Genomic DNA, 14,977 nt, shown 5'->3' on the forward strand with positions numbered 1-14,977 from the left:
GTCGCATACCTTGTGCTCACACAGGCCCAGTCAGGTGTACCCAGCATCGCAGAATGCGTCCGGTATTCCACCTCTCTCCAAGTATTGTGCTCCATGTCATTCCCCAGCAGACAATCAACTGGCACGGCAGGGCTTACGGCAACTCGAAGTGAACCTGCAACCCCTTCCCACTCAAAGGGAACCTCAGCCACTGGATAGTGGCCCATTCTGCCGTCAGCCATCGCGGCGGGGTGGAGTACATTGGGAACCAACTGCTATGGAGACACCAGTCAACTTCTCACCATAGTCAATTCAATTTTCAAAACTTTATTTCGATTTCATATAGAAACCATAAAAGTATACATGACAAAAAATTTATAAAATCACATAAGATTAGTCAAACATTATACATATTTACATACTTTTCTGAAAAGTCCGAATATCATTAATATCTGTTTCTAATCACCATAGCTGATCTGATGAAATTTAAGACGGCATTACAAATATGTACAGTTGATAGGGACAACAAACAATCATACGCTTCTTTGTAATAACGTGTATGAAATGATGCCAATAAAGGTTTAAGAAAAACATTTCTTGGAACTTTATACAAGGTACAAAAAAACAAGAGATGGAGAGTATTTTGCGAAACCTTATTGTTACAGGGGCAGTTGGGTAGCTTTTCCCACCATCCCCCCTGTTTAGGGAAAGCAAACAAAAAATGTAGCGTACCAAGGCGAAATCTTGTTAAATAAAAGCGCCATTGTGTGTTCATAATATATGACAAATAGAACTGGCGAGCTGGTTTTTCTTGTACGCTCAGTAGATGGTCATTTGTCCTAAAAGAACCCAAACTAGATTTAAAGGCTTTCTTAATAGTCTCCTTGGTATCCCTGCCAAGTAGTTCTGGGTTTGTATACATGTTTCCTAGACCTATCTTAAAGAAGGTCTCTTTAACATATCGTAGCCACGGGATTTGGGTATAATAATCAAGTTTTTGACAATCTTGGATTATATCTTTTGTTAATTTCAAATTTTCTGATTGCCAAACCTTTGCCCATAATATCAGTGGGGCAACATGAATGATGTCATTTATAAACTCAATACCAACTTCCTCATGGCAAAATATATTAGATGTACTCAATGGCACGCATAACAAACGCTTAACAAACTTATTCTCCACAATTTGTATTCTTTCACATTTATCCGAACCCCACACCCCTGAACCATAAGTCAAAACGGAAACACATTTGGCCTTATATAATGATATAATTTCCGCAACACGCCGTTGGCCCAATTTACTAGAAAAGCGGAAAAGGGCTTCGATTAACTGGGCAGCCTTCTGAACCCGTGCTATTAATAATGGTTCCCAACTTAATTTTTTATTAAAGAGGTTTCCCAGATAACAGAAGTTATCCACCTTGTCAATGTTAGCATTATTTACCACATATTTCCGTATCTTCACATTTTTTGGACCACAAGTCATGGCAAAAGATTTGGTAAAATTGACACCTAAATCTAAATTGCCCATGAAGGTATCAAAAGCATTCAGAGAAATCTGCATGCTGTTTGGGGTGAGTGTCATCAAAACAGTGTCATCAGCGTAAGACAACATTGGGATTCTTTTTCCATTTATTTTTGGAAAGTCAGCAGATGTCTCTAACAAAAAACCCTCCAAACCATTTGTATAAATCAAAAATAGAAAAGGTGCTAAAATGCATCCTTGTCGGACGCCTTCAGTAGATAAAATTGATTGTGATTTTTCCCCACCGCGGCCATATCTGACCCTTACCATTGTAGCAGTGTGCAGCCTGCGGAGCAGGGTGACCAGAGGTTCTTCAAACCCCATAGAGGCCATCATGCGCCACAATTTTTCCCTGCACACTGTATCGAAAGCACTGGACAAGTCCATGAATGCCAGGTGTATAGAACCATTCCTGGCACCCATGTACTTGCCCATGATCAAAGCAAGGTTCAGACACTGCTCGGTGGTTCCCTTCCCTTTCCTAAAACCATATTGTGATTCTACAATCACCCCTGAGGCCTCCGCCCATGTTTCCAACCGTGCCAGTATCACCCGACCCATCAACTTACATGTTGAGTCTATTAGTGATATCGGTCGATAGCATCTTGGGTCATACTTGTCACCTTTTTTAAAAATTGGGACCAAAACGGCCTCTTTCCATGAAATCGGAATTGGGCCAGTTATTATTGCCTTAAAAACATTCATAAGTAAGGGAGACCAAAACTCTTGATTAGATTTAAAAAGATCTAAAGGTACTGAATCAGGGCCTGGGGCCTTTGAGGCTGCCCCCAAAGTCAGGGTTAACTTTACTTCAGCAAGCGTTATTGAATCGCTAAGCTTCTTAGCTGAGTCCATATTAAAATAACGGGAATCATCCTCCTCCAGGGCAATATTATATAATTTCTCTTTGGGATTAAAAATTTTGTTATAATGAGTTACCCAAGTTTCTTCAGATAGGTGAACTCGCATAGTATTTTCTTCCCCTGATTTTAAAAAGGGCCTATTTATAACTTCCCAAAAGAGTCTATTGTCCCTTAAGTCAGATGCCTTGTCTAAATCTTCCCATGCTTTGGACTTCAATTCATTTTTCCTTTTTTTAATTGCCTGCCTATATTGTTTCCTAGCTAATATAACCTTACTTCCATCTCTAGGTTTTATACGCAATGCTTTAGCCAGAGTAGTTTGGGCTGCAGAACATTCTACGTTAAACCATTTAGGTCCAAGATCACGCTTCTTCCCCCCTTCCTTTACTAGTAAATGTGCAGCTACATTTTCCATTAGCTTCTCGAAGCTCCTGATTAAATGAACTGGATCCGGAATGGATGATAGACATATGTCTATCTGAGCCGCATTTTCCTTGAAAATATTCTTTTCCAATTCCTCCACGGCTACTTTATTCCACTTTACAGTAATACCCTGGTTCTTACTATATGCTACTGGATGTTCCTGATGCGACTTTAGTTCAGCAGCTATAGTGAGACTCAGGGTTAGGGGGTTATGATCACTAGCCGGGTTTACCTCAATTTTAAAGTTGTTTAAGTAACTAAAGAAACCCGTAGATACTATAGCAAAATCAATTGTGCTAGTTCTGCCTCTTGTGCCCTGAAAAGAGGGTATATTCGTATTCATATTCATATTACCCATAAAATTATTCATATCAAGGATAAATAGATTATTATTTACTAAAATGCTGTTTAGGGCCTCACCTTGTTTTGTATGTGAAAAATGGACCATAGGATGATTATCTAAATCCATCAGCCCACATGCTTTAGACCCACTAAATTTACACAGCTCACAGTTAAAATCACCTAACCACATAATAAGTAAGGGAAAGACTTTATTTCTTACTTTAACAATCTCTTCATACAAATTTTCAATAATTTCTGTTTTATTTGGGTCAAAAATATTATAGTACCAGTTGATAAGAAGAACAGTTTCTCTAATAAGGTTCTTAATAATAAACAACTGGTACCAAGTACTTTCCACCACAAGATTAACGGTCACTAAATTATGTTTTACAGAGATTGCTGTCATCATTCCACCCTTGGCTCGCCCCGAGTTTGATGGTATCGCTAGGGTATTAAAAGCCTGAAAGCCATCCAAACTTGGGTCCACTACACTCCAGGTCTCCTGGAAACAAACTAGGTCAAAAGAATCCACAAAATCTGCCCATACCAAATCCTCCTCCCTATGGGCAAAACCTGCTATGTTCCATGAGAGTACACGAAAATTACCACACCTTTCACTAGTTTTAGGAGCCTTTTCACAATCACCCTCTTTTTCCACTAGCGATCTATCCGAAGATTGATCTTGGCCACATTGGCCTGCCTCAATTTCTTCGGTATTAGCCCCTGGATGGGTTACCTCATATACCCCATTTTGGTAGATGTCCTTTTCATCACTACTCATTTCCAGATTCTCACTGGTATTCGTACCTCTAGAAGGGGACATACTATCCCCTCCTATCGTCCCAGAATCATTTAGGGGATGTTTAATTACAGGGAGTCAATCATTCAAGTTTAGGGGGGTCAAGGGGTAGAACATATTAGACAATGGAATATTCCAGTTTTCCCTTGGATCAATCCGATATTGACTATTTAAATCAAAATAGGAATTTCGATGATTGGCTGAGGTATGGAATCTAAGATTTCTATTTTTATGGTCAAATGCTGAGTATTCTATAGGTGGTTTTGGATAATGGTTAATATTTAGACCATATCTCGGCCGTTCTTTTTTTGATGATAACATCATATTCTCCGGGTAAAAATATGTCAAACTACGTGTAGAAACTCCGCCTTCATTACTACCAACAAACCAATCGTTTATATAGGATACCACCTTGTGTTCCTTAAAATTCACTATAATCAGATCACCATCTATATCCTTAGGGCGTATGCCTATCCATTGACACCTCCTAACAGATATAATATCCCCATTCAAGTATGCTGGTAGTGGTCTATTTACGGACAGCCAATGAATCACTTTATTTTTTAAACTTCTGTTTGATTCAATTTCCTTTTCCCCAACAATTGGAACTCCAGTTAATACAATAACAAAACCATACGAATCTGGAGGTAATTGTACCGTATTTTTATATTGCAATTTAGCCATACCAGTATGCGATATTTCCAGATTAGTCGCCTTCTTATGTTCAGTAGGCTTCGGGACAGACACAGGCACTTTCCCTTTTTCTATGTTTTTGGATAATGCAGTTACTTGCGTATTTGGAAGGGATAAACTATTTTTATCAGCAACTGGTTTCTTTAATTTGTTGGGGGAATTATGCTGACTAAGAGGTTTACTGGTATGTTGATCTCCAGGTCCAGTAACCAAGATAGGTAACACTTCATTATCTCGGGATGTTGGTTGAGGAAGGAGGCAGTCCAGTTTTTTCTCTATGATCTTTAACCTTTCTACAAGTGGTAAAACAAATGATTGCAACATTTTTCCAAGGACTTCCAAAAGCTCGGTACTATAGCTTTTATTACTCTCCCCATCTACAATTGTTTGTGTTGTTATTTTTCCCTCCAACGCCATGTTCCCCATTTCAACTGGCAATGGTGGTCTCGGAGATGCCATCTCAGTGGGTTTCCAAAGGTTAAGGGACCTATTTTTATTTTTATTTTTGTTTCCCCGCCTCCTCCTCTTCCTTGCTGGAGAAGAGACACCATTTTTACGCTTCTGACCATGGTGTGTCTCAGTTGTTTCTGGAGAAGGAGGGGAAGGCAACAGACTAACAACCTCTGTTTGTAGCTTCAAAGGAGGGGGAATAGCGTTTACATTAAAAGGGCAGTGAGTATTAGTTTCCTGGGGTAATGGAGTATTAAGATCTATAAGATTGTCAGTAGTAGCCATAGACGAATCACTCAAAATGGTCACCGTCATACCTTGACCCCCCTGGAAAGGTGGATTTTCCTGAAGGATTTGTGGAATCCCATCAGTATTAAAAAGTTCAGCATCTAACTCCGGCTGTTCTACTGTGGATACAGAAAGTACACCTCCATTAGCAGAAGAAGCCTGTCTTTTAACTGCCTCTACTGATAGGCGCCGTTCGGCCCTTCGTTCTGCCAATAAAAGTTCACGATCAATATCTTTAGTAGCTTTGGTAAAAAATCTATCCAAAGGGCCGAGTATAGAAACACCCACCTGATCAGAGCGGGTATTAGGAGTAGAAGAAGACATTCTTTAAGAAGCTATGTGGTTTGGTGAAAAAATTATCAATAAATAACGTGGTAAGAACAACTAAAACCAGAAAGGGTAACAGATATGAAATACCAAAAATTTTACCCAAATACACAATCTAGTCCACTTGTTAGAGATCTAGCCCAGCCCGGCCTCCTGCGGCCCCGGACGGCCACAGACGGCCCCGCCCTTGTCCCGGGCTTCTCCCTGCGCTCCCGCACGCTTCCGCGTAGCGGTATAGACAGTTTGTATTTGACTGTTAGGAGAGGAAGGGGAGGAGCAGACAGGGAGAGCGGCCCAGGTGTTCTGACTTGGGGCTGGCAGGCGCTTCTGGGAACAGTAGTCCCTGCCCTGCGCCTGCACTCGCTCGCAGCCCCGCCTGTCACTCACCCTTACACGGACACCGGCAAAGATCCTTGTTAGTCCCTGGAGCACCCCACACGAAGCGGGACCCGCGGAGCGGGTTCCGCGAGAGGTAGGCTTGCTGTGAAGGGTTGTCAAAGAGTTTAAAAATGCTCCGTCCTGAAGGTTGCAGCGAGTGGCTGTATTAGCGTCCCAGTCTTATCCACGGATACAAGAGTCTTTAAAGTGCAGGGGAAGGGGAGGAGCAGACAGGGAGAGCGGCCCAGGTGTTCTGACTTGGGGCTGGCAGGCGCTTCTGGGAACAGTAGTCCCTGCCCTGCGCCTGCACTCGCTCGCAGCCCCGCCTGTCACTCACCCTTACACGGACACCGGCAAAGATCCTTGTTAGTCCCTGGAGCACCCCACACGAAGCGGGACCCGCGGAGCGGGTTCCGCGAGAGGTAGGCTTGCTGTGAAGGGTTGTCAAAGAGTTTAAAAATGCTCCGTCCTGAAGGTTGCAGCGAGTGGCTGTATTAGCGTCCCAGTCTTATCCACGGATACAAGAGTCTTTAAAGTGCAGGGGAAGGGGAGGAGCAGACAGGGAGAGCGGCCCAGGTGTTCTGACTTGGGGCTGGCAGGCGCTTCTGGGAACAGTAGTCCCTGCCCTGCGCCTGCACTCGCTCGCAGCCCCGCCTGTCACTCACCCTTACACGGACACCGGCAAAGATCCTTGTTAGTCCCTGGAGCACCCCACACGAAGCGGGACCCGCGGAGCGGGTTCCGCGAGAGGTAGGCTTGCTGTGAAGGGTTGTCAAAGAGTTTAAAAATGCTCCGTCCTGAAGGTTGCAGCGAGTGGCTGTATTAGCGTCCCCATAGTCATACTGGCTCCTGTATCTCTCAGAGCCTCCCCTCTTTGGCCATTGATGGTGACCCATTGCCCATACTTTGTAGTATTTGGGGGCACCTGGATCTTTGGAACCATCTCCCGTTCTCCCAGGGACACTAAGGTGACACCCGCCCACTCACCCCCCTTATCTAAGGGCAACTCCTCCCCGAGCGCTACACTAGCTACTCCCGGTGGTTTTCCTCCGGTGGGAGGGGGTGGTCTCTTTGGGCATCTGACATCTCCCTTATAATGTCCAACACCACCACACTCAAAACAGTGGAGAACCCTTGGCTGCTGGCTTTGGCCAGGATTAGGGTTTCTGGGCGGGTTTACCTTAGGGGTGAAACCTGTTCCCTTTCCTTGGAAATTGTTTTGGGGACCTTTAGAGAACTCCTTCTTTTTATCTCCTCCCTCCTTCTTCTGGGGGGCGCCCTGTCCGGCCTTTTGGGAATCCCCTCCAGTCCCCTTTGAGGACACCCGGGTACTTGCCCAGATGTCCGCCTCCTCTGCAAGCTTCCGGGGATTGGTCAGCTTGCTGTCCACCATGTGTTGGTGCAGCTCGGGAAACGTTTCTCGAGGAGGTGCTCTTTCAAAAGTAGATCATACAACCCCTCATAGTCCTTCACCTCACTGCCCTTGACCCAGCCCTCCAATGCCTTACGTGCGTAGTCAAGGAAGTCCACCCAGTTCTGGGTACAAAACTTGTGGCTCCCCCTGAACTTCTGACGGTACCTTTCTGGGGTAAGCCCAAACTTCCTTACTAATGCTAGCTTCATGATGGGGTAGTTGGTTTGCTCCTCTGGTTCCAGGGCCAGCAAGGTGTCCCGACCAGCAGGAGGCATGTATCTATACAAACCACCCCCCCAGTGCTTCTCCTGCACCCCATGGGCTCTTAAGGAGACCTCATAGGCAGCCAACCACTTGGCTATGTCATCTCCCTGACTAAAGCTAGCAATAAGGTCTTTTGGCAAATAGGGTTAGGATTCCCTAGCTGTTTCTTTGGATTCGCTGCCACCATTTATTACAGGAGAGGGCCCCCTTTGCAGGGCCTGGAGATCCAACTCTTTCAACCTGAACTCATGAACCATCCTCTTCTCTTCCTTCTCCTGCTCCAGCTTAGCCAACTCCCATTTTAATTGCCTCTTTTCCCTCCGGTCAGCGAGCTCTGCTTCGGTTAAGCTTCCCCCGGAGACACTACTGCCTTTCCTGGAGTAGGACCCTGGTCCTGGGAGTAGGTTTTCCCCCTCCGAGTGGAATAATCCATTTATCTCCACAACCGGGTCCCGGTCTGCCCCTTCATCCTCTTCCTTCCCTTCTTTGTGTGCCTCCACCCAAGCCCTTAGACTGGTCTGGAGTTCCCCCTTCTTGGCACCATGCTTAAAAAATACCCCCATTTTCTGGCAGAAATCTTTCAGCTGAGCCACAGAATAGGTATCTAGGTTTTCTAATGCAAACTCCATTTTACAATAGGCAATACCAAGTTACACACAAGGAAATTAGAGTTGCAAGGGCTACCTAAAGCCACCTCCACCTCACCACCAGGAACACATTTGGAAAAACAAAAGGACAAATTAGGAGGGCCACTAGGAGAAAACTCCTGGTGTAGGCTAGTGTATTACGTTTAATTACTACTGAGTAGCTGCAACCACAGTCAGGATCCCACCGCTAGCCACCAATCTGTTGGAACCTGGGATGTCAGGTCACCTAGGGTAGCCTGGCCTAGGGTAAGACATGCATTTCTAAAGGCACAAGTGTGAAGGTTGCAACCCACCCAGCAGTAAATCCACGCAATAGCACTCAAAAAGGACACTACACCAAAGTATGGAAAAATAAGAGCTTGTTTATAAAAATAATATACTCTGCTTTATACTTTTTAAAATCACAGCTCAGTATGGAACATTAAATCCCGTCAAAACACTTAGTCTAACAAAGTTACTAAATCAACATTTTAAGCAGTTTTCCTATTAGAGGTCACAGCTCAATACAGCTTAGTTCTAAAATTGATACAATCCCTGCAGAATTGCTAAATTAATTCATCAATTGACATCACTAGTACATTACATTAAACTCTGCTGGTTTGGCTCTCCAAACCTTTCATTACAGCATTACTTCAGAAGAGGCAAGATCAGTACTTATACTTAGTCAGATATGCTATATCCATTACATTTGGTACCCCTACAATTCCCCTTTACTATGAACCAAAGATTAACTAGTTATAACCAATTAACACAGCAATCAATGAAGTCCCGACAGGGATTCCTTAGGGGCACTGCACTCCTGGGGACAGATTCTCTGTTCAGTTACTTGTCAGTGCTCAATCACGGGCACTAGTCTTACCCTGGCTGTGAAGGTCACTTCCCCAACGTGAATATCTCCTTACTTGTGTTAAAGTTGAAGCTGGAACCTTCATGCGCCAGAAACAAGGGGGAAAACTGGGTGATATGGCCAAGGAACCGAGGGCCGGAAAGGCTCTCTCGCCTCTGTGCTCCCTTATCCCGCTCGGGCCGACTCCTCTGTGAGGCGCTCGAGCGGAAGGAACAAAGGCAGGAACCACGATGCCCTCCTGGCCCCTACCGGGCCTCTCAACTCTCCCTCCCTGCTCGGGCCAGCTCCTTGGTGTGGCGCTCGAGCAGGAGGAAAAGGCAGATCACGGGCACAAGCTGAGGAAGCAACCGGCGCCCCTCCTCAGCGCTGGTCGACGAGAACACTTCTCCAGCGGACATGCGCGATGCCTACCCGCTCGTGCCATGCTACCCTAGGGGACTGGTGACCCCAGCTCCAACACATTCACAAAAGTACAATGAATTAGTTAATCGGGCACCAAATGACCCTTGGAATCAATGAATGATTGATTTACTTTTCTTTCATAAGTAAATAAAGACAGAGAGGCGCCATTATGCCTACACCATACACCTCTAACTGTTACTGTCTGATTTACATGGTTAAAAACGAGGCGTTAGAGCAAAGGAACTATCCCCATTGGCCCAGCGTGGCACCATGATATTTCTCAAAATGCAATAATTAATATGATAATACTATTTATAATTTTAAAGGCTGTGACACTATAATATAAATGTAATGTTGCCGCTTATAGAGTGGAAATGTGGTTCTGGGTATTAGGTCCCAATGTTCAGAATGTTCAAGGGAAGCCATGGCTTCAAATGTACACAGCGACCAGGGCTTGAGGCATCGTCTATGTGATGTCACAACTCAGAACCCTGGCCATAGCAACTAATATCACATCAGAACCTTCAGTGTTCAGAGAGATCAGGACAGGAAAGGTGAAGTACCAGGGCTCTCAGAGGCAATACAAAGGAGGGTCCCAGTGGCCTTACCCCAGCGAACTTTGCTGATGCACCCGGAACGACACAGGAACTTCCTGATTACGAGGATGAAGGTAAGAGTCCGGAATGGGGTCAGAATAAAAGGATGCGGACCTGGGCTGTAAAGAAGGGCTGGTATCTCCCAGGCCCAAAGAACCACTATGACACAAACTTGGCATAAAAACCTCTGAACTTAAGAAAAGGGTATGATGTATTTGTAGAGGGTGAGTGATGACTACATGGTTTGTTCAAGTCGAGGTTGAATCCTGAATATTCACTAAGTAATACACTATGTTTAAGTGGAAATGAACAGTTGACAAGGAACCTGCCAATGTTAAAACAAAGCCCATGCTTAAAACTGTCTAGGACTTAACATTCAACCATATCAATACAAAATAAAAGTGTGACAGAGGTACAATACTCAACCTTTTATGACAAATATCATCTACTCAGGGATGGCGATAGGCATGGGCAACGGCCCAGGGCCCCGCACTCAGTCCACCAATATGGGGGCCTTGCACCTATGCTCCAACGCTGCTAGGCCATGGGGAGGGGCACTTGGCTCCTGGCCCCAAACTGGGCCGGACTGGCCGTAGCGGGCACCGGTTTTTCCCCATTGTACCGGAATGATGGGGGCCGGTTTTGAACCCGGGGGTGGGGGGGTCATTTTTGTTAGTGGGGACAGGTTTTGTAATCAGCCCCTTATAACAAAAGTCCAAGCAGCAGAGGGGTTTCGGCCAGCACCCTCCCCTCCCCCTGGAGGCTGGTCAAACTTAATTGCCAGGGCTGATTTGCGATCCCTGTCCAGCCCTGCCTCACAGGCATGTGGTGCGCTGCCAGGAACAGGGGACGTCCCTTCGACACGCCAAGCAGCTCTCACTATTTCAGCCCTAATGAGCTTTGGAAGAGATGCTTATCAGTGTCTGGGAGTGGCTGTTGCTGCACAGGAGGGGCCCTGCACCATGCAGGTTCAGGATCAGCTTCAAATTTTGGGATGCAAATAGGGTTGTCACCTTTGCAGGAAAAAAATCAAGGCCATTCATTGCTGTTTTAGGAGTTTGCAAATGCCGGGACAAACTAATAACTACCACTTTAAACATAAGCATCTGTATTATTTATAACAAGTCATTTCTGTCTTTGTTCACCTGAATTAGTACTCAGGGATGGGTGCAGCTCTAGAGCACGTTTAAATGTGTTTTCTGTTTATATTTAAAGTTTTGAATATGTACAGATAAGGCCTAAAAATAACAGTTTTAGGTGATTTGGTACCAGCCCGGACATGAAACAGAACAGAACAGGACAGAAAACCAGCCAGGTGGCAACCCTAGATGCAAACAGCCTTGAATGAGGGATGAAAAGCATTTTTTGCAATTTTGTATAGCACAAATGCGACCTGAAGGCATTGGAGTGCTTAACATGAGAACCAGTTACATTATACAAGGACACATTCTTTTCTTTTCTTAGGCACACGGAGACTAAGGGCCAGATGTAGGTAAATCTATTTTACCGACTCATAAATACCTAATTTTACCGATTCGGTATTTATGAATCGATAAACTAGAAGTACTGAGATGTAGGTAAATCCAGATGTGGATTTACCGAATCGGTAATATTCGGTATTTACCGATTCGGTAAATACCGACCGGTAATGCCCATCATTCCTATGTGCTTTGAAGCCCATAGGAATGAATGGGCATTACCGATTCGGTATTTACCGAATCGGTAAATACCGAATTTCACAAGGGTGCAGGGGGTGTCACTTTGACACCCTCTAGCACCCCCAAAACAGGTTCGGGTGCCATGTGGCAGGCATACATGCCCTAAGGGCAGGTCTGCCTGTCATATGGCACAGGTGTGCATGCACACATGTGCATGCACACCGGAATCGGTATTTTACCATCAAATTGAATTTGATGGTAAAATACCGATTCTGTAAGGCTTGTGGGACTCAGAAGAGTCCCACCTACATATCAAATTTACCGAATCGGTAAAAATACCGATTCGGTAATTTACAGAATCGGTAAATTTACCGATCGGTAAATTTACCGATTCTGTAGGAATATGCCCCCTACATCCCAAATTCCTTTTACCGGTCGGTAACGGCCGAATTCGGCCGTTACCGACCGGTAAAAGCCTACCTACATCTGGCCCTTTGTGATTTGCCCAGAATCATAGGATCTTGAGCTGATGCCAAGACAGGAACCTGGTTCCCCAGATATAAAGTCGGCACCTCCAGACAGAACGCCCCATTCTGGTTAGACAGAGGGTGGCAGGCAGTTGCTACATGAAAGCTCAGCTCTTTATGGACGTGTGGTTCTAACTGGACCTCAAGCTGAGCCAGAACCAGGGAGTACCCCTTTTGTGGTGATTTCTCACATTAATCCTTTTTCAAAGTGCTGCTGTATTGTCAGATCAGTGGATGAGGCACACAGATTGTGTTTTATGCCCAGGATCAAACAGTTTGTTAAAATAGTAGACCGAGGACGGCAGTACACTGCTACTTGTTGCAAAGACTATATATTTTCCGCTTTACTGCATTTAGATGACTAGTATTTATGACTGGGCACCTCCCTTCTCTCGGGAATTATTACGTACATTTTTAAAAATCTCGGTGACAACCAGTCTTCACATTGAATCAATGTACTCCCAATCTTGCCAAAAAGGGAGCAGCAGAGTAAGAAAAAGGGCCATTGGAATAATATGGTAGAGTAGGGTCAAGTTGTGCGGGAGGGATGAGTAAATCATGCACCAAAAATGGCATATTATGCAGCGTAATTCAGCACATTTTATGATATTATTACTTCAATATTTGGTGATTTTTTTCACTGAACATTGCGTGGGCATTGGTTGCACTTAATAAGTACTAGTTTAACATTCAATATTAGTAATAAGACATTGAAAGGTAACCAGTCCATATTTGCAAAGGATCTTCTGCTGCAAGGCAACACGTCTTGTTGTGTTAATAGGATCCTTTGAACCATTTGAGCTAGAAACAAAAATATTTTTTTATTAAAACCTGCAGATTAAGCAGCAGATGATGGATTAGGTGGTAAATCTATAATTATGAGAAAATGCAGCAGCCAATCATTCGCATAATACCAGTGGCCCTAGCAATAAATTCAGAAAAGTTATTGCCCAAGAGCACACAATGTGGCCAAATGGGAGGCAAGGATTGAAAAAAGCGCCTCCTAGTTCCATTTCTCTAACTAGTCCACTAGACTACACTTGCCTGTCAGTAAGTCTGATGGAAAGGCTTAGGGGCTGTCTCTCCAAGGAAATTGTCACTCTCTTTCGGGCATGTTCAGCTTTAAAACATGGTGAATAGATGTCAAATATACTAGTTACATGGTTAAAACTTTCTGGTTAGACCAGGTCCTGTGGCAGTGGGTACTTACTGGACACTATGTATTGTAGATACTGACTTACTATTATTACTTTTCTAAACTTGTCCCTCGAAATTTGCAATTGTGAGCAGTCAAGGCTTACTCCAATAGGTAATACCGCAGATGACTTTTTTTCAGGATGTGCCTACCTGTAGATTTTGAACCCTAGATCCCACGACTGGAAACGGCCCAAAATGTAACGTGGATCAATCAAAGTTTCACAGTGAAAACTGACCCTTTTTTTGCAAAGTGCCTAGCTGTAGATTTTGAACCCTAGCTCTGCCGGCACCTATGGAAACCTAGCAAACCTATACTTTTCCTTAAACTAGACACCCAGGAGAATCCAGGCTGGGGTGACTTGTCTGGCTCAGTGGCCATCTTGGGAAACTCCCAAACCCACACATTTCCTCAAAGTAGACACCCGGGAGAATCCAGCGAGGTACAGCTTGTATGGATCCCCCAAAGTTTGCCTACCCAGAATGCCCTGCAAACCTCAAATTTAGCTGAAAAAAATATATTTTTCCCAAATTTCTGAGTGGGAAATTTCAGGAATCTACGTGGATCCACAAATGTCCTACCACTCAGAGCTCCCCCCAGGTATCCCAATAAAAATGATACCCCACTCGCTAGGGTGGGTTAAGTACCTGCGACAGGCAAGGTTCCAAAACATATTGAGGGGACATCAAAATGACCTATCACAAAACAACCTGGTTTTGCAAGGAGGGGTCACCTGGGTTTTTGGCCCCGGGCTCGGCGGCCATCTTAGGAAACTACCAAACCAACACATTTATGAAAACTAGGCATCCGGCGGAGTCCAGCGAGGTATGGCTTGCATGGATCCCCAACGTTTTCCTACCCAGAATGTCCTGCAAACCTCAAATTTAGGTAAAAAAACACATTTTCAACATATTTTTGGGTGGCATCACTGTGTCGGCACAAATGTCCTACCCCACAGCGTTCCCCTCGGTCTCCCGAGTATAATTAATACCTCACTTGTGTGGGTGGGGCAAGGGCCTGTGACTGGGAAGAGCCCAAAACATAGGGAATAAGGGTAAAGCACCGAGAATTCTAAGCGCTACATTTTTTTACAAAATACGTTTTTGGCCAATTCTGCATCAGCAACCGTCTAGACATACCTACTAAAGCCACACATTTCTAAAAATTAGAAACCCAGGGGAGTCCAGGGAGGTATGGCTTGCATAGGTCGCCCAAAGTTTTCCTACCTAGAATGCTTGCAAACCTCAAATTTAGCTGAAAAAATCACTTTTTTCTCAAGTTTCTGTGTGGGAAAGTTCTGGAATTTACGTGAAGATTGCAGTGGTTATATCCATGCTGTAAATGGTTATTTCCAAAGGGT

The sequence above is a fragment of the Lissotriton helveticus genome, unplaced genomic scaffold (assembly GCF_964261635.1).
Source record: "Lissotriton helveticus unplaced genomic scaffold, aLisHel1.1 SCAFFOLD_422, whole genome shotgun sequence".
Lineage (NCBI taxonomy): Eukaryota > Metazoa > Chordata > Amphibia > Caudata > Salamandridae > Lissotriton > Lissotriton helveticus.